Raw genomic sequence first — 19,328 nt, 5'->3', positions numbered from 1 at the left:
AAGGCTCTGGAGCAGTTGGTGTCCGCAGTGGAGCGCCGTCGAGATGTTCTCTATCCTGACAATAGCAGGAGGCTGAATCAAAAGGAGTACCGCCGAGCTTGGAGGGATGTTTGTCAGAGGGTCAACTCCAGCAGCATGGTGACCAGGAGCCCTGTTCAGTGCAGGAAGAAATTCAACGACCTCACTCGGGTCGTTAGGGTGAGTGTTGTTTATGCAAACTTCTGATTCCCTCCATCTGCACCTGACTTCGCGCACCCTGTAGCCATGATGCCCCAATGGCCATCTGTCAGCAAGCACCCATGGCCCTTTCTGGGCACACATATGCACATTTGACTCAAGGCATCATGTAAAGGCTCTTGCACCATGGGGGGCATGAGATGATCACTCAAGGCATCATGTAAGGGCTCTTGCACCATGGGGGGCATGAGATGATCACTCAAGGCATCATGTAAGGGCTCTTGCACCATGGGGGGCATGAGATGATCACTCAGGGCATCATGTAACAGAACTTCCCCTTCTTTCCCCTGCAGTCCAAGCTGGCGACAATCCGCAAGGACCAGCTTCGAACCGGTGGCGGACCTCCACAAGTGGTCACTCTCACGGATCTCGAGGAGAAAGTGCACCAGATTCTTGGAGGATGTCTGAGTGGTCCTGTTACCACTGCAGCTGCCGACCCTATTGTCGACAGCAAGGGTAAGGCTCTCACCTTTTTCAGCTGTCTCCTTCCACTTGGTCCCCCCGCCAGCATGCTTTCTCAGTGTGCAGCCATGTCAGAGCCTTGCTGCAATCTGGCATGCCTTGCCGCCAACCTGTCCTTTTGCTAAAGCCACTCTTCGACCTCCCTGCTTTCAGATGCTGCATCACCAACTCGGGATCTGCGCCCTGAAGCTGCCAGTGCCAGTGCCTCTGGAGGCGAGGATCAGGAGGAAGCCGGAGCACCCGTTCCAGCCTCAGGGGAGCCTACACATCTGCAGACTGGGGATAGTAGTTCCCTGGAGGGGAGGGGGGGGGCTCTGATGATGAGCCAGTTGCCGGAACAAGTGGCCTGCAGCAACGCGAGGGGGGTAGGCAGGTTCGGCCACCGGCTCCCCGGAGGGCAAGGCAGGGAGCGATGACTGCTGCACAGAGTGCAGAGTAGGTGCGTAGCCTGGCTGAAATGAGCACCCAGGCCCAGCCCAGGCACACTGAGCTGATGGCTGCAGTGGGGAGGATGCCTCAGTCGATAGAAACACTGGCAAAGAGTGTGCTGGACTTTGGAGCAGCAATGGAGAGGACTGTCCAGGGCTTCGGGGCAGCAATGGAGAGGACTGTCCAGGGCTTCGAGGCTGCTATGGAAAGGACTGTTCAGAGCTTCGGACAATCCCTGGAAAGGTCTGTCCAGGGCTTGTCCGAGGCAGTGGAACGGACTGCTCCGGCCTTTTCCGAAGCAATGGAAAAAACTGTCCAGGGCTTCTCCGAAGCACTGGCACCTGCCACACAGGTCCTCACTGCTGCCACACAGTCACTTGCTGGCCTCGTCCACACCCAGATTGAGGCAACGCGAACTCTCACTGCAGCCACCCTATCTGCATCAGCTAGGATCACCCCAGGCCCTTCCAGTACCATACGAGGCCAGTAATCAGTGGAGCAGTCGATTGTGGCGGATGAGCCGAACCGGTCCCCTCAGAGAGCCAGTGTGTCGTCCGACCATGGTGCAGGTGTCCTCTCTCGGCAGGTGACCATTGCACATGCCAGCGCTGGTACGTCTGCAGTGCAGCTGCCACCACCTGCAGGGCACACTGCTTCCAGCCATGCCCAGATCAAGCAGCCAGCCTCCGCACCCTCCAAGACCAGAGGTCGTCCAGGCCGTCCCTCAGGGGCTTCTGCGCTTCCACACAGTCAGCAGGCGTCCCCCAGCCTTGACCCCGCCACTGGGGTTCAATTACGTAGGAGCAGCAGGGAGGGAAGGGGCCAACCGCGAAAGATGATAAGTCGTTCTCCATCAAGGGGCCAGCAGTAGAGGGAGGTGCTGAGATGTTTCTTTGGCCAAATTCAAGGACTCCCTCACCTGTTGTGATTGTTGGAAATGGTTTGTTTAGTTTTGCGGCTTTGCCGAAGAGTTAACTATTATTTTGTTAGTTATGGTTTCTGTTGACATGATGTTGTTATGCTGGAAGGAAGGACTTTTTTGACAATAAAGAAAAGTTTTAATGTGCTATGGTACACGTGACTATTTACAGTGATGCTGGCCTTCAGAGGCTTTGAAAGATCCGAAGTGCGCAGGACGAATGACACCCATCATTCCGTCAGAGGGGCCTCGAACCGAGTCCTGATGAGCCTCTGACGGATGGCCCTTCCACTTTCAGGAGCCCTCCCATCTTCCTCCTGCTCCTCCTCCTCCTCCTCGTCCGCATGCTGCTCCTCCTCCTCCTCATCTGCCTGCTCGTCCTCCTCCTCCTCCTCCTCGTCCGTCTGCTCTGCTGGACCTTGAGGGACAGCTGGCATTGGCTGGGTGCGTCGAATGGCCAAGTTGTGGAGCATGCAGCAGACGACGATGATGTGACCCACTTGCTCCGGCAAGTACTGCAGGGCTCCCCCGAATGGTTTAGACAGCGGAAACGCTGTTTAAGCACACCAATAGTGTGCTACACAATGTTCCTAGTCGCCTGATGGCTGCTGTTGTACAGCTCTTCTGCTGGGGTGGCAGCCAAACAGAGTGGTGTCATGAGCCATGGGCAGAGAGGATAGCCCTTGTCCCCAAGAAGCCAGCCTCGTGGGTGAGCCAGCCCCTCAAAAAGGTCACAAACTGAGGTCTGCCGCAGGATGAACGCATCGTGGCTGCTCCCTGGGAATTGGGCGTTGACTGCCATGATCATTTGGCGGTGGTCACAGACCAGCTGCACATTGAGGGAATGGAACCCCTTGCGGTTGCGGAAGTCCTCAGGATTCAGTAATGGCGCCCGCAAAGCCATGTGTGTGCAATCAATCACCCCCTGCACCATGGGGAAGTCCTCAATAGCAGCGAAGCCCTGCGCGCGCTCCGCCTGCTTCTCCAGGGTCAGAGGGAAGGTGATGAATTGACGCCTTCTTCTATAAAGGGCAGCTGTCACTTGCCGGATGCAACAATGCACTGCAAACTGAGAGATATTCGCAATGTCCCCAGTGGCTGACTGAAAAGATCCTCTGGCATAGAAATTGAGGGCAACAGTCACTTTGACGGCCACCGACAGAGAGGTCCTGCACCATAGACGCGGCTGCAGATCCTCAGCAAGCAGGTGGCACAGCTCAGTTACAACCTCCTTACCGAATCAGAGCCTTCGAACACACTGCTCCTCCGACATGGCAAGGTATGACACCTGCTGCCTGAATACCCTCGCAGCATACCCTCGGATTGGCCGACCTCCATTGCCCCTCCTCCTTCTGGACAATCCTGGCCCTCTCTCCCGCTGTCTCTGTGCCCCTTCAAAGTGTCCGGCCATGAGGACGTGGCCCTCCAAAGCAGCTCCCATTCCGATGCCAGTCGGGCAAAACGCTGTTAGGTGTAGCGCTCCAACTGCTCCGGACAGGTCTGAAGGTCCCAAGTATTCCAAGGCTAAATCCAAAAAAATCTGCTGAACAGTAGCTCACCAACTCTCTCCAGTAACGATCACAATGAACAGGCCAAGTGGCTGCAGCTTTTATACTAGAGCTGTCCCCTTTAAATAGCACCCCCCAACTCCGAGAAGGGCCTGGTAACGTTCCTTCGAACTGTCACTAATAGCGCTAGGCGGAAAGGTTCCGGGCGCCACCGAATATCCGGTCAGGGGCGCCTAAAAGGCGTTGCACACTGAAATGACGTCATGATCTGCCTGCGCACGCGGGCGCGCGCTAACAGTTAGCGCAGGCGTTAAATGTATGGTCAATATGGGCGGTGTCGCTATCTTCAGTGCGCCCACCCGAACATTGGGTAACGCCCCACATTTCGGACTCATTAGGCGCTAATCGCCGGCGCTAACAACCGAATTTCTAGGCCAGAAACTTTGGGGAAAGCCCAAGGCCAATAGCCAAGGACACCACTAAGGTTGAAAAGTATAGAAGAGAAAATGAGTTAAATTAGGAAAATATGAAGCTTGGGTTTTCAAAATGTATCGCAGGAGGAAGGGAAGAGAGGGGTATATAGATATCGGGCTATAAATACAACCTGCGCGACGGCAGCATCGCAGGAGGTGGTATATCTCTGGCGAATTCAAAAACAAAAACAAAAATGAGTGACATCACAGGACAGCAGGTAGGTGATTGGTGGGTGTGTATTAACGTTTTTTCTCTCTAAGCCAGAACAGTGGTTTAAACTAGGAGCGGGAAACTATAACGTACTTTATTAAATTAAAAACTTAACTAGATAAATTAATATAACTATAAATATCATTGAATAAAGATTTAAACTAATTAAATAAATAAAACAAGGTTAGACTAAGATATGGCAGGGCAGGTTGTGTGTCTGGACTGCAGTATGTGGGAGTTTGTTGACAGCGAGACTATCCTGAGCGAACACGCCTGCAGGAGTTGTCTCCATCTCGAATCTCTCCAGCTCAGAGTCATTGAGCTGGACTGTGAGTTGGAGACACTGTGACACATAAGGGAGGGGGAGGAGTCATAGAGTCATAGAGTCATAGAGTTTTACAGCACAGAAAGAGGCCCTTCGGCCCATCGTGTCCGCGCCGCCCATCCATCCCTGTCCAGTCTAATCCCATTTTCCAGCATTTGGTCCATAGCCTTGTATGCAATGGCATTTCAAGTGCTCATCCAAATGCTTCTTGAATGTTGTGAGGGTTCCTGCCTCTACCACCCTTTCAGGCATTGAGTTCCACATTCCAACCACCCTCTGGCTGAAAAAGTTCCTCCTCAAATCCCCTCTAAATCTCCTGCCCCTTACCCTGAATCTATGCCCCCTTGTTATTGACCCCCCTACTAAGGGGAAAAGTTCCTCTTTATCTACCCTATCTATGCCCCTCATCATTTTGTACACCTCAATCAGGTCCCCCCTCAGCCTTCTTTGCTCCAAGGAAAACAACCCCAGCCTGTCCAGCCTGTCTTCATAGCTGAGGCGCTCCATCCCAGGTAACATCCTGGTGAATCTTCCCTGCACCCTCTCCAAAGCAATCACATCCTTCCTATAGTGAGGCGACCAGAACTGCACACAGTACTCCAGCTGTGGCCTCACCAGCGTTTTGTACAGCTCCATCATAACCTCCCTGCTCTTATGTTCCATGCCTCGGCTAATGAAGGCAAGTATCCCATATGCCTTTTTAACCACCCTATCTACCTGTTCCGCTGCCTTCAGGGATCTATGTACATGTACGCCAAGGTCCCTCTGACCCTCTGTACTTCCTAGGGTCCTACCACTCATTGTGTATTCCCTTACCTTATTTGTCCGTCCAAAATGCATCACCTCGCACTTTTCAGGGTTAAATTCCATTTGCCACTTTTCCGCCCATCTGACCAACCCGTTTATATCGTCCTGTAGCCTGAGGCTTTCCTCCTCGCAATTTACCACCCCACCAATTTTCGTGTCATCTGCGAACTTACTGATCATACCTTTTACATTCTCATCCAAGTCATTTATGTAGATCACAAACAACAAGGGACCCAGCACCGATCCCTGAGGTACCCCACTGGACACAGGCTTCCAGTCACAAAAGCAACCTTCGAACATCACCCTCTGCCTCCAGCCACTCAGCCAGTTTAGGATCCAACGCGCCAAGGCACCCTGGATCCCATGGGCTCTTACCTTCTTGACCAGTCTCCTATGCGGGACTTTGTCAAAAGCTTTACTGAAGTCCATGTAAACCACATCCACAGCATTTCCCTCATCCACCCCCCTAGTCACCCCCTCGAAAAATTCAATCAGATTTGTCAGACATGATTTACCCTTGACAAAGCCATGCTGACTATCCCCGATTAATCCTTGCCTCTCCAAGTGGAGACTAATTTTGTCCCTCAGAATTTTTTCCAATAATTTCCCTACCACAGATGTTAGGCTCACTGGCCTGTAATTCCCTGGTTTATCCCTGCTACCCTTCTTGAATAATGGTACTACGTTAGCTGTTCTCCAGTCCTCTGGTACATCCCCTGTGGCCAGCGAGGTTCTGATAATTTGTGTCAGAGCCCCTGCAATCTCCTCCTTTGCCTCCCACAGCAGCCTGGGATACATCTCATCCGGGCCTGGGGATTTATCCACTTTTTGGCCTGCTAAAACCGCTAGCACCTCCTCCCTCTCGATGCTAATATGTTCAAGTATGTCACAGTCCCCTTGCCCGATTTCTATGTCTGCATCGTCTTTCTCCAGAGTGAACACAGATGCAAAAAATTCATTTAAAACCCCGCCTACATCATCTGGCTCTACACACAGATTGCCACTTTGGTCCCTAATGGGCCCTACCCTTTCCCTGGTTATCCTCTTGCCCTTAATATACTTATAAAACATCTTAGGATTTTCCTTTATTTTGCTCGCCAGTGTTATTTCATGGCCCCTCCTCGCCCTCCTAATTTCTTTTTTAAGTATGCCCCTGCACTTTTTATACTCCTCTAGGGCTTCTTCCGTCTTTAGTCTTTTGTAACTGCCAAAAGCCCCCCTTTTATTTCTAATGCATTTTTGTATATCCCTTGTCATCCAAGGTTCCCTTTGCTTGTTGGTCCCACCCTTGACCTTTACAGGAACATGTTGGCGTTGTACTCTCTCTATTTCCCTTCTGAAAGTCTCCCACTGTTTTGATGTGGATTTTCCTATAAGTAGCTGCTCCCAGTCCACTTTGGCCAGATCCTGCCTTATCATATTAAAATCGGCCCTCCCCCAATTTAGAACCCTTATTTCCGGGCCGTCTTTGTCTTTTTCCATGACCACCTTAAATCTCACCGAATTATGGTCACTGTCGCCAAAATGCTCTCCTACTGACACTTCCACCACTTGCCCGGCTACATTCCCCAGAATTAGGTCCAGTACCGCCCCCTCTCTTGTAGGACTTTCTACATGTTGGCTCAAAAAGCTCTCCTGGATGCACTTTAAGAATTCTGCACCCTCTAAGCCTTTCACACTCTGACTATCCCAATTTATATTGGGGAAGTTGAAATCCCCCACTATTATTACCCTATTATTTTCGCACTTTTCTGAGATTTGCCTACATATCTGTTCCTCTATCTCCCCCTGACTGTTTGGGGGCCTATAGTACACTCCCAGCAAAGTGCTTGCCCCCTTTTTGTTTTTAAGTTCTACCCATATGGCCTCATTAGAGGAACCCGCTAATATATCATCCCTCCTTACAGCAGTAATTGACTCCTTAATTAATATTGCAACACCCCCTCCCCTTTTACACCCCCCTCTGTCTCGCCTGAAGATTCTATACCCCGGAATATTGAGCTGCCAGTCCTGACCCTCCCTCAACCATGTCTCCGTGATAGCAACAATATCGTACTCCCATGTGTTCAGTATCTGGACAGTTTGCTCCAGAGTTCGATCACACCTCGTAGAAAGGTGCAGGTTCAGAACGGAGTTGGTGTGACTGATAGTGTGCAGAGAAGGGGAACCCAGGTAAGAAAGGGAACAAGGATCCACAGAAACTGATCCTATCCAACAGGTTCAATATACTTGCTACCTGTGAGGATAAGGATAAAGACTGTCAGAAGGACAGCCAGAATGTGGACCATGGCACTTTGGAGCAAGAAGCTATCCTAAGGGGGGAGGAGGAGGAGGAGAGGAAGCGTAATGGGGGACAGATAGCATCCTTTGTAGGCAAGTTCGAGAGTCCCACATAACATGTTGCCTACCTGGTGCCAGGGTGAGGGACTTCTCGAACCGGCTTAAAAGGATATTGCAGAGGGAGAGGGAGGATTCAGTCATGTTCCATGTTGGGACCAACAACATAGGGAAGAGTAGGCAAGAGGTCCTGTTTGGGGAGTATCAGGTACTAGGAGCTAAATTAAAGAACAGGGCCTCAAGGGTTATAGGCCTAGAAATTCAGTATAGCCACGTTCGGGGCGCTACAGTCGGGCGGCCGCTAAAGTTTGCGCCCGGCGCAAGTTCGCGCCACCTTCGCCGATATTCAGTCGCATCGCCCCAAGAGGTTGCTGCTGCGCTAAAACAGGCAATGCGCGACTATCATTAGGTGCTAAGCCGGCGGTCCGGGGCGATACCCCCGAGGGCGGGCGCAGCACAGGTGCGGCGAGTTGCTGATTGACGGCAGACACTCTGGCGCCGGTCAGCTCTTAAAGGGGGAGGGTGGATTTGTCTGGCTGCCATGCCCTGCGCACTGCAGCCCTGAAGCAAGGCCTGACCAATGCTGGTTCACCAGTTCTACGCCCTGGACCATGGGGAAGCCCGCTATTCTTCCAAATCCCATTGTACGCTCTTGCTGCTTGTCCAGGGTCATGAGGAAGGAGATGTACTGATGTCTCCTTCTGAAAAGGGCATTGTTCACCTGTCGGATGCAGCAATGTACCGCGAACTGGGAGATGTTGGCAATGTCCCCAGTAGCGGATTGGAAGGAGCCGGTGGCATAGAAGTTGAGAGCCACCGTCACCTTCACTGCCACCGACAGAGACATCCTGCTCCTCAGCTGTGGCTGCAGATCTCTGCGAAGCAGGTGGCAGATCTCAGTGACCACCTCCCTTCTGAATCGCAGCCTCCGAACACACTGCTCCTCAGACATGTTCAGATATGAGAACTGCTGGCGGTATACCCTGGGTGGGTAAGGCCTCCTGTGCCGACACCTGTTGGCCCTTCTCCATCTGGCCATGACTGGCACTCTCTCACGGCGTCTCTGATCCCTTTGAATGCAATGCAGAAAGCCAACGTTTCCACCCATTGTAGCCCCCATTACAGTATATGTGGCGACTCAAGGCTATGGCACTGAAAGTGAAATCCAAGTGCAAAGCTCTGGCCTGAAGCCAGAAGTACCTGTGCGAGCGCTGAGTCAAAGCAGAAAGCTCTCTGCCTTTGTCTCTCACACAGAAGGATTGGCACAAAATGGCTGTCACTTATAATGCAGGAGGAGTCCCCTTTAAATAGCGCCCCCCGCACCCCGCAGCGACTGGGAACCGTTCCCCTCTACCAGTCGCTGGGGGCGCCAGGCGGAAAGAAGGGCGGCGCCACTGAAGTTCCGGTTTGGGGCGCACAAAGGGTGTTGCACGATGGAATGACGTCAGGACCTGCGCGCGCAGCTGAGCGCGCGCAAAGACTTTGCGCCGACGCTAAATCTCTAGTGAAGTTGGGGAGAGGCTCAGATCGCGCTGCGCCCGGCCGCTAGCCGCCTAGCGCCCAACATCTCCTCCTCCTAAGGCGCTGCCGGCTGGCGCAAGCAACTGAATTTCTAGGCCATAATCTCTAGATTATTACCTGAGCCACAAGCAAATTGGCGTAGGGATAAGCTGATTAGGGAAGTGAACACATGGCTAAAGGAGTGGTGTGGGAAAGAGGGGTTCCATTTCATGGGGTGCTGGCACCAGTGTTGGGAAGGAACTGTATCATTGGGACAAGCTCCACCTGAAGCAGTCTGGGACCAGGGTCCTAGCGGAAAGGATAAATAGGGCGGTAAAGGAAATCAGGAGAGAGAAATAAGAAACAAGTAAATAAAACATTAGAGCTGAAAGACAGGCTAGGGTGTGTGGCCCAAATAAGCGTTCTTTATACAAACGCATGGAGTATAAGGAACAAACTGAATGAACTGCAGGCGTGAATTTAAATTGGAGGGTATGACATGGTAGCCATTACTGAGACATGGCTGCAAGACGGTCAGGACTGGAAACTAAATATACCAGGTTATAAGGTCTACAGGAAAGATAGGGAAAATGGCAGAGGGGGAGGAGTAGCCTTAGTGATTAAGGATGAAATCACTTCAATTATAAGAGAGGATATAATGAGAGATAAGCAGGTAGTGGAGACTTTATGGGTAGAATTAAGAAATAAGAAAGGATTGAAGACTGCAGTGGGAGTTGTGTAGAGGCCCACTGGTAGCAGCGGTGAAGTGCTAGATTGTATAACTGCAGAAATTAAACAAACATGTAGCAATGGCAGAGTGGTTTTAATGGGGGGAACAGCTACTAAGATTCCAGATTTGGGTAAAGCCGTCTTCAACAGGATGAGACCGAGACTGTCCACAGTAAACTGGGAAAATCTGTTAATGAGTAAAATGACAGATGATCAGTGGGAGGTGTTCAAAAAAAAATTAAGGTGATACAGAACCAATTTATACCACTGAGTGGCAAGAGCTCTACTTGCTAAAAAAAAAAGCGATGGTCAACTCAAGAGTTAAGGTACAGCATAAAATTTAAAGAAAAAGCATACAAAAATGCAAAAAATAGCACTGATCCCGGTGAATGGAAAAGATACAAAGAACAACAAAAGGTCACAAAACAGACAGTAAGAGCTACAAAAAGGGAGTATGAAAGAAACTTGCAAGGAATATCCAAATCAACACAAAGACATTTTACAATTATATTCGGAGAAAGAGGGCAGTCAGGAGCAATGTTGGCCCCTTAAAAACTGAAAGTGGTAATATTGTCAATGATAATAAGGGAATGGTGGACATATTGAATACTTAATTTGCATCAGTATTTACAGTAGAGGAAGAGGATAACATGCCTAAATCCCAAGGAGACTAACATTGAATCAGGGACAGGGACTTAATAAAATTAACGTAAGTAAAATAACAATAATGAAGAAAATAATGGCACTAAAGAGTGACAAATCCCCAGGACCAGATGGTTTCCATCCCAGGGTTTTAAAGGAAGTAGGTGAGCACATTGCTAACTATAATCTTCCAAAGTTCTCTCGATTCAGGAACCATTCCTTTAGATTGGAAAATTGCGCATGTCACTCTGCTATTTAAGAATGGCGAGAGAGGTATTAACTGCCAATCTTTAAAGCAATGGTCAATTGGTTGTGTTAAATGCGACTCAGTACTATTTAAGAATGGCAAGAGAGGGATTCCAGGGAATTATACACCAGTTAGCCTAACATCTGTTGTCGGGAAATTGCTGGAGTCTATAATTAAGGATAGGTTGGCTGAACACCTCAAATTTTTAGTTGATCAGAGAGAGTCAGCATGAATTTGTAAAAGGTGGGTCATGCCTGACAAACCTGATTGAATTTTTTGAGGAGGTGACTAAAGTAGTGGACAGGGGGATGTCTATAGATGTTATTTATATGGATTTCCAGAAGGCATTTGATAAAGTCCCACATAAGAGACTGTTAACTAAGGTAGAAGCCCATGGAATTGAGGGCAAATTATTGACCTGGTTAGGAAATTGGCTGATCGGCAGGAGACGGGCAGTAGGGATAATTGGTGGGTACTCAAATTGGCAGGATGTGACTCGTGGTGTCCCACAGGGATCTGTGTTGGGGCTTCAACTGTTCACAGTATTTACTAACGACTTAGATGATGGCATAGAAAGTCAATATCCAAATTTGCCAATGACACAAAGATAGGCGGCATTGTAGGCAGTGTAGATTAAAGCATAAAATTACAATGAGATATCAACAGATTAAGTGAATGGGCAAAACTGTGGCAAATGGATTTTAATGTAGACAAATGTGAGGTCACCAACTTTGGACCTAAAAAGAATAGAACAGGGTACTTTCTAAATGGTGAAAAGCTAAAAACAGTGGAGGGCCAAAGAGACTTAGGGGTCCAGGTACATAGATCATTAAAATGTCATGAACAGGTACAGAAAATAATCAAAATGGCTAATGGAATGCTGGCCTTTATATCTAGAGGACTAGAATACAAGGGGGTAGAAGTTATGCTGCAGCTGTACAAAACCCTGGTTAGACCACACCTGGAGTACTCTGAGCAGTTCTGGGTACCACACCTTAGGAAGGATATACTGGCCTTGGAGGGAGCGCAGCGTAGGCTTACAGAATGATACCTGGAATTCAAGGGTTAAGTTATGAGGAGAGATTACACAAATTAGGGTAATATTCCCTAGAATTTAGAAGGTTAAGGGGTGACCTGATTGAAGTTTTCAAGATATTAAGGGGAACAGATAGGGTAGATGGAGAGGAACTATTTCTGCTGGTTGGGGATTCTAGGACTAGGGGGCATAGTCTAAAAATTAGAGCCAGACCTTTCAGGAGTGAAACTAGGAAACACTTCTACACACAAAGGGTGGTAGAAGTTTGGAACTCTCTTCCACAAACGGCAATTGATGCTAGCAATAGCTTTTTGTTAACCAAAGATATTAGGGATATGGGCCAAAGGCAGGTATATGGAGTTAGGTCGCAGATTAGACATTATCTCATTGAATGGCGGAAGAGGCTCGAGGGGCCTCAATGGCCTACTCCTGCTCCTATGTTCCTATGCATTGCATTGGACCGGAACCTGACTATTGGAACGGAGCCTGGAGAAGCACAGGAGAAGATGATTACATATTTTTTTTTAAATCATTTAAAATCCTCTCTCATAGTGGTTTATAAACATCTTAACATTCAAACGGTGATTAAGAATGCAAAACACATCTAAATGCTGCTTCAGAACAGCAACTTAGGCCGCGATTTTATCAGCGGTGTCAGGATGGTGGTGGGAGAGCTGGTTTCCGGGTTCCAGTCACAATCCTGGCTGCAGCTGCTCTGTCAAAGGGATTTTCCCTTGATTGACCTTGTTAAGTCCGACCTGCGGGCTTCCCGGCCAATTAACAGGAAGTGGTTCTGATGATGTAATTTGATGACACATCATCAGCCGGTTTCCTTAAAGGGACCACGGCCACATTGAGTTTGACAGTTGTTCTGTCAGTGTTTGACAGCATTGAGGTGCTGCAAACATTGACAAGAACTGCACGAAGGTGGATGCTTGCACCCAGGCGCTCCAATGACACCCTCCATATGCTTATGGAAGGAGTCACAGCACGCAGGGAGGTTCTCTTCCCTTCCAAGGGTGGAAGGTCTCTTCCCCCCTTGGAAGGGAAGAGAACCTCCCTGTGTGCTGTGACACCCTCCATAGCATATGGAGGGAGTCAGGCGAGAGCTTGGGTGCAGCAGTCCACCTTTGTGCAGTGCTTGTCAGTGTTTGCAGCACCTCAATGTTGCAAAACACTGCCAGCACAACTGTCAAAATGAACGTGGTCATTGTCCCTGTAAGGAAACCGGCTGATGACGCGTCATAAATGATGTCATCAGACCTGCTTCCGTTTAATTGGCCGGGAACCCCGCAGGGTGGGCTTAACAAGCCCAATGAATGGAAAATCACTGAGTGCGGGCTGCAGTAGGCAGTGGGCTGAGACCGCGACACCGACGCCGGCTGCCCCGGACCCGCCTCGGTCAGCGAAATCGCAGCCAAGGTAACAGTGGAATCAATCAACAATGAATGTGATGAGAGTGCAGGACTTTGTGTAGGATAGGACATGGCATTAAGAATAAATTGCAGTTTGTGGTTAATGGAGGCTGAAGAAATGAAGCTTTGAGGTGATAAAAGTGTGGGCTAGGTTATTGTGAACAGTGAAGGAGAGGTACAGGTGGAAGCAGGTAATGTCACGAGTACAAAAGAAGGCGATCTGGGCAACTGATCAGAAATGAGGATTGTCACGACGGTGAACATTAAACTAAGGTTCTGCATTGATGGACTTGGCTTGAGATGGCAACCAGGGAGGTTGAGGGATTCAAGATCAGAGAGTGCAAATTGCTGGTGAGAACTAAAGAGGATGGTTTCAGTTTTATTTGAGATTAAAGGTGGGGAAAGCTTCAACTCATCCAAGTTTTAATGTTGGACAAGCCGGTGTAGAGTATAGCAACAGCCTTGAATTAAATACTGTACATGTTGAAATATGTGCATGATTATGAGATAAAGTATAACTTAGAAGATTTATTTAGCATTATTTACTGTTGGACGGTTTAGTTTAAGAGATAAAATAACAGTGTCCTTTTAGTACATTTCAGTAACTTGAGTGATTGAAAGGTAAACATTACCTAAACTTCCGAAAATACATATGGGTGAAATTCAACTTCAACAAGGGTAATCAACAGGGGGCAGTGGATCAGCTGTCAGTTATCATCAGGTGGGGTGTTTAAGGATGGTCGATCCACTACCCCCATTTTGCGCCCTCGCTTAAGCTAATCCCCATACACGCAAACAAACCCATTATAAAGATAGGATAGATTGTTCTGTTCCTGTGTATTGAATCGCCTGGGTGCAGTGAATACAGGAAAACTGGGCAGGGAGCAGCACGTGCCTGCAAGGAAGCCCATCCAAATTCTCCATTAATTTAAATTATTGGATGGACACGGGTGCTCCAGGACCAGCAAAGTCGGCCCCAGCTATTTTACATATGATCAGAATTAGTTCATATTATTTCACTGTAATTTCAATCACTTAGGCATACAAGGCTATAAATTAATATTTGTTTCTTCCATAATATAATGAAAATATAAAATATTTCTACAATATCCCCACTGATCATAAGCAAAGAAGAATCAGGCATCTGCAGTTATTTCATGAATAATATTTTGAAGTTGCCTCCATTAAAGAAATGCTAAATTTCACAATTTTGCAATGACAGATTCAGTTCACAAATTGTGGGCAAATTTTAGCAATAAATCATTGCCTTCATTTCAACAGAACTTACTGTAGTGTATGTGCCTTTAAGTCAGAACTACTTTTACAGCTCCTGTATACTGTAGTACCGGCAGTGACCACACCGGTATATAAGCTTTGCGCATGCCTCTGTACCCCCAGTCTTGAGACTACCCTCCTCCAGTAAAGACCTGTTTATTGTTAATGTACAGCATCCGTGTGATTATTTAATAACAGCATATCCACTGAACCACGGATCCAACACTTACATTTATATGCTGCTCCTCATGTGAAGAATGTCACAGAGTACTTTACAAAGGTGGGTGCTGAACAGAAAGTAAAGGAAGACCCCAGTGAACAATACATTTTCCAGAGCTTTTGAAGGCAGCGGTAGAGTTAGCAAAATGAAATGCATTGGAAGAAAGCTTCAGAGATATAATGGATGAAAGGTCGGCCTATAGTGCTGGGCAAGCAGGAATCAGGGGCTGGGTTTTCTGAATGGAGACGTGTTGGATGTGGGATTGCTTCTTGCCGGGTCTCAGTCCCGCTTCCATCATCTTCTGGCCAACCAGCGGGATTTTCCCCTGATTGACTTTGTTAAGCCTGCCCTGCAGGCCCAGCAGGGTAATTAGGGGGAAGCACGTCTGACGTGCTCTGTCAAGATTTCTTGAAAGAAGAAATGTCAGCATTTGACAGCTCTGTGAAGCTGTCAAACACTGACATTCTGTGTAGTTTGATGAGCCCTTGTGTTCAGGACTCATTAAACCATTCTACTTTGTAGAAATCAGTTGACTGTTGGTTGGGAGGATCCAACAGCCAGTCTGTGAAATCTACAATGAAGATGTCAGGACTCTGGATCCTGAAGGCTGTAAGCAGAAACAAAGGTAAGTGAACTTTTTCTTACACTTTACACTCACCTCACATATTTACCACTTCACACTTGCATCCGTCACTCACCTCTACAATGCACTTTCAGACCCCTCCAACCCCCGCAGACCTCCTACTCGACTCCTCCACCCCGGCAGGATTCTCCGAGGTCGGGAAGCCTGCACTTGTAAAGGTAAAATGGGACTAACCCTTTTTTCTGCCTGTTAACTACCTGTTAACAGGCAGTTAAAAAGATTTAATCCCTTTCCCGCCTTGAGGAGATGGGACCCAGGTCAGGATGCCTTCCCACCTCCTGGCAAAAGGGCACGGAGGCGGGATGGGGGCGGGTTTGCCAGCTGTCCCCACTTTCTGCAACTTTACTGGCAGTCCCACCTCCTCAGGGCTGGCAAAATCCAGCCCCAGAAGTCCGAGGAGGTGTGGTTGTGAAACGCAGCTAGAGAAGATTTCACAGATAGCGTGTAGCAAAGCCATGGAGGGATTTGAAAATGAGGTAGAAGATCTTGAAGATGATTTGCTGGGCAGTGGGAACCAGTGGAGTTAATGAGTTTTGCAAACACTGTGAATAAAACTAATCAATATAATTGCTACATATAAGCCTGGAAATTGTTGAGAATGCTAAACACATTGGTACCAAATTCCCCCTGCTATTTTAACAGATGCATCAACCCATTTAAAATAAACAGATAGTGCCTCTATTAAAATAGAGGAGAGGAGGAACTTGATATGAATATGTTAAGTGGTCATACAGTCATTTCCAGATATATCCATTGAATGAAAATACATGTTACAGAGTTCATGACTTTTGGTAGCAACATCAGATTTTAATTATTGATTTCCTCTGTGTGCTATTTTTAAACAGGTTTACTTTAAGTGGGCTAACAACACTTAAAATATCACAAACAGCAACTTGATGGGAACATGCTAAAAATAGGGCACAGAGAAAAGCAAACTCCCTGGTGGAGCAATATTCATAATTGGCATCTGAATTCTTGGTTTTGTACTTTGTAGCTGTGGATACAGTAGCCTAGTGGTTATAGTACTGCACTAGTAATCAAGAGGTTGTAAGTTCAAATCCACCATGGCAAGTTGAGAAAACAAATGTATTAAATCAAATAATTTGTGGACAGGCATCAGATAAAATGACCATAAAAGCTGCTGGATTGTTGTAAAAACCCAACTCATTCACTAATGTCCTTCAGGGAAGGGAACCTGCCACTCCTCTCTGGTCTGGCCTACACTGAGGCAGCATTTGATTGAATATAGCACCAAGAAGCTTGAGCAAAAATGGAAGTCAATGGGAAAACCTTCCAGTGGCTGATCATAGAATCATAGAATGGTTACAGCACAGAAGAAGGCCATTCAGCCCGTTGAGCCCATGCCAGCTCACTGCAAGAGCACTTCAGCTAGTCCCACTTCCCTGCCCTTTCTCCATAGCCCTGCAAATTTTCTTCCTTCAGGTATTTGTCCAATTCCCTTTTGAAAGCTATGATTGAAACTGCCTCCACCACCGTTTCAGTCAGTGCATTCCAGACCAAAACCACTCGCTGCGTAAAAATGTTTTTCCTCATGTCGCCTTTGGTTCTTCTGTCAATCACCATAAATCTGTGTCCTCTGGTTCTCGACCCTACTGACAATGGGAACAGTTTCTCTCTATCTACTCTGTCTAGACCCCTCATGATTTTGATCACCTCTATCAAATCTCCTCTCAACCTTCTCTGCTCTAAGGAGAAAACCCTGCTTCTCCAGTCTATCCACGTAACTGAAGTCCCTCATCCCTGGAAACATTCTTGTAAATCTTTTCTGCACCCTCGCTAAGGTCTCCACAGCCTTCCTAAAGTGCAGTACCCAGAATTGGACACACTATTCCAATTGAGGCCAAACCAGTGTTTCATACAGGTTCATCATAACTTCCTTGCTTTTGTACTCTATGGGCTCGATTTTGCCAGGCCCAAGGAGGCGGGAGTGGAGGCATGTGAGGTGATAAAATTGTAAAAAATGGCAGGCGGGCCCAATCCCGCCTTCATCCCGCCTCCGAGCAATTTTCCCAAATGCGTGTTTTCTGACCCCGTTTCCATCCTGCCTCCAAGAGGCAGGATAGGCCCTTAAGGCCCTTAACAACCAGTTAAGTACCTCTATAATCCCATTTTGAGAGGCCGTTCTGATTTTAACCCTTTTCCCACGTCCTGCACGTCTCCTCTGGAACACGCCAGTGAATCCTCTCGGCCTCACAAGTGGACTGCTTACTAACAGCTGCAGCTCCACCATTAAAAAGGAGTTTTCAGCAACCATCATTTGCAGGTGGCAGAACTTTGTTGTCTCAGGTCTGGGGGAACTTTTAGCAGGCGTACTCATTGTTGTGGAAGTTTGGAGCCTGACACCTATCTCCAGTGTGACCTCCTGGGAAACCCCTCTCCCCATCTTGACTGAGCGCTTCCTCAACTGAGGCATATACCAGAAGCATGGGAACCATTTATTTCCTTTCCTCCTGGACATCAGATTCGGACAAAGGCCAGCCGTGGCAGCAGCAGAACCATGAACAACAGCACCACCAACAACAACAGGAGTGCCAAGCTGCTGCTCACTCACCTGAAGCTGCACAGGCCAGAAGGCGCCAGCGCGCGACCACATTGCTGCCCGGAATGCAAGGGACGCACTCATCTTGGCCAGATTTGCTTAGCCTGCACAATCAAACAATTTTGTCTCGCACCTTCTCATCAGACCATCGACAATAGCCAAGTACTTGCAGATTCCTATCATTCTGACCACCATACTGACAATTGCAAGTCGCCCTAAGCCCTCAATGTGGAAGTCCCATTAGCGAAATGACACACGCCACAACTGCAACAGTTTGCCATCAGAATTTTTTATGACAATAAGCAACTGATGGCTTTTCAAAATTAAACACAACATTACACCCAAATTACTACGGTAGCCAGCCTTACCATGGAGGTAGCCAGCCTTACCATGGAGGTAGTCATCCTTTCCAAGGAGGTTGCCATCCTTTCCGTGGTGATGCAGTCATGCGCCAACACCTCCACAAAGGCTCTGCTCATGTTAGCGATGGACTTCTCCATTTGCTCCATACTCGCAGCGACCCTGGAGACAAAAGCTGCCAGAGACTCCTGCACCACTTCCTGGAGTTCCAGCACTGCTCTTTTTCTGGATAGACCCGGAGGCAGAGGGTCGACATGCAGCTGAGCCGAGCTGGCAGAGTCCTGCGCCCTCCGATGAGGACTCTCCACTGCTGTCCCTGTCTCCACCACCTGCTGATGCTCACTTATGAGCTGTGATACACCAGGTGACAACACTGCACTATCTCGCGAAGGTACCACCGAGGTGTGAGTGTCTGCGCTGGTGCTGGGTGCGCTGAATTCTGCTGACGCTGCACCCTCAGAGGTTGCAGCTTCCTCTGAGGAGTCTGGAGGCTCAGGCTGTTCCTCCTGGATAGTGGGGACGGGAGCTTTCGATGGTCCTGTGGGGGAGTAAAGGAAAGAGTCAGAGATGTGAGGCCAAGGTTACATGCACATTGAATATTGCAGATGATCAAAAGTGAATCTGTTAGAGCATCAGAATCATTATCAGTCACTCATACAATGTCAATGAGAGAGATGATAAACTATTCTGTCACCAGCTTGCTCTGATGCACCAGTCTGTTCGATCCCCACTTGCGCATCCTCCTCCACTCCCATGATCTCCAGGGCCGCTTCCTCCCAGGGGGTGAGCTGGTCTACTGAGGGTGGCCCTCCTCCTGTCCTCGCTCTTTCACTCTTATTGTGAGCTCTCTTTTCCTGCAATGTGGGAGACAAGTGGAGTTTGAGTGAGAATGAAGGCGTGAGTGTAGAGAATCCATATCATTGATGGTTAGAAGGAGACAAAGATGGAGTGAGGTGGCAAGACCAAGGGCCCTCCCTGTGTGTTGTAAGTTGC

Source organism: Somniosus microcephalus, chromosome 2, assembly GCF_052327205.1.
Source record: "Somniosus microcephalus isolate GS21.2 chromosome 2, FLI_Smic_1.0, whole genome shotgun sequence".
NCBI lineage: Eukaryota > Metazoa > Chordata > Chondrichthyes > Squaliformes > Somniosidae > Somniosus > Somniosus microcephalus.
This window is presented reverse-complemented; position numbering follows the sequence as displayed.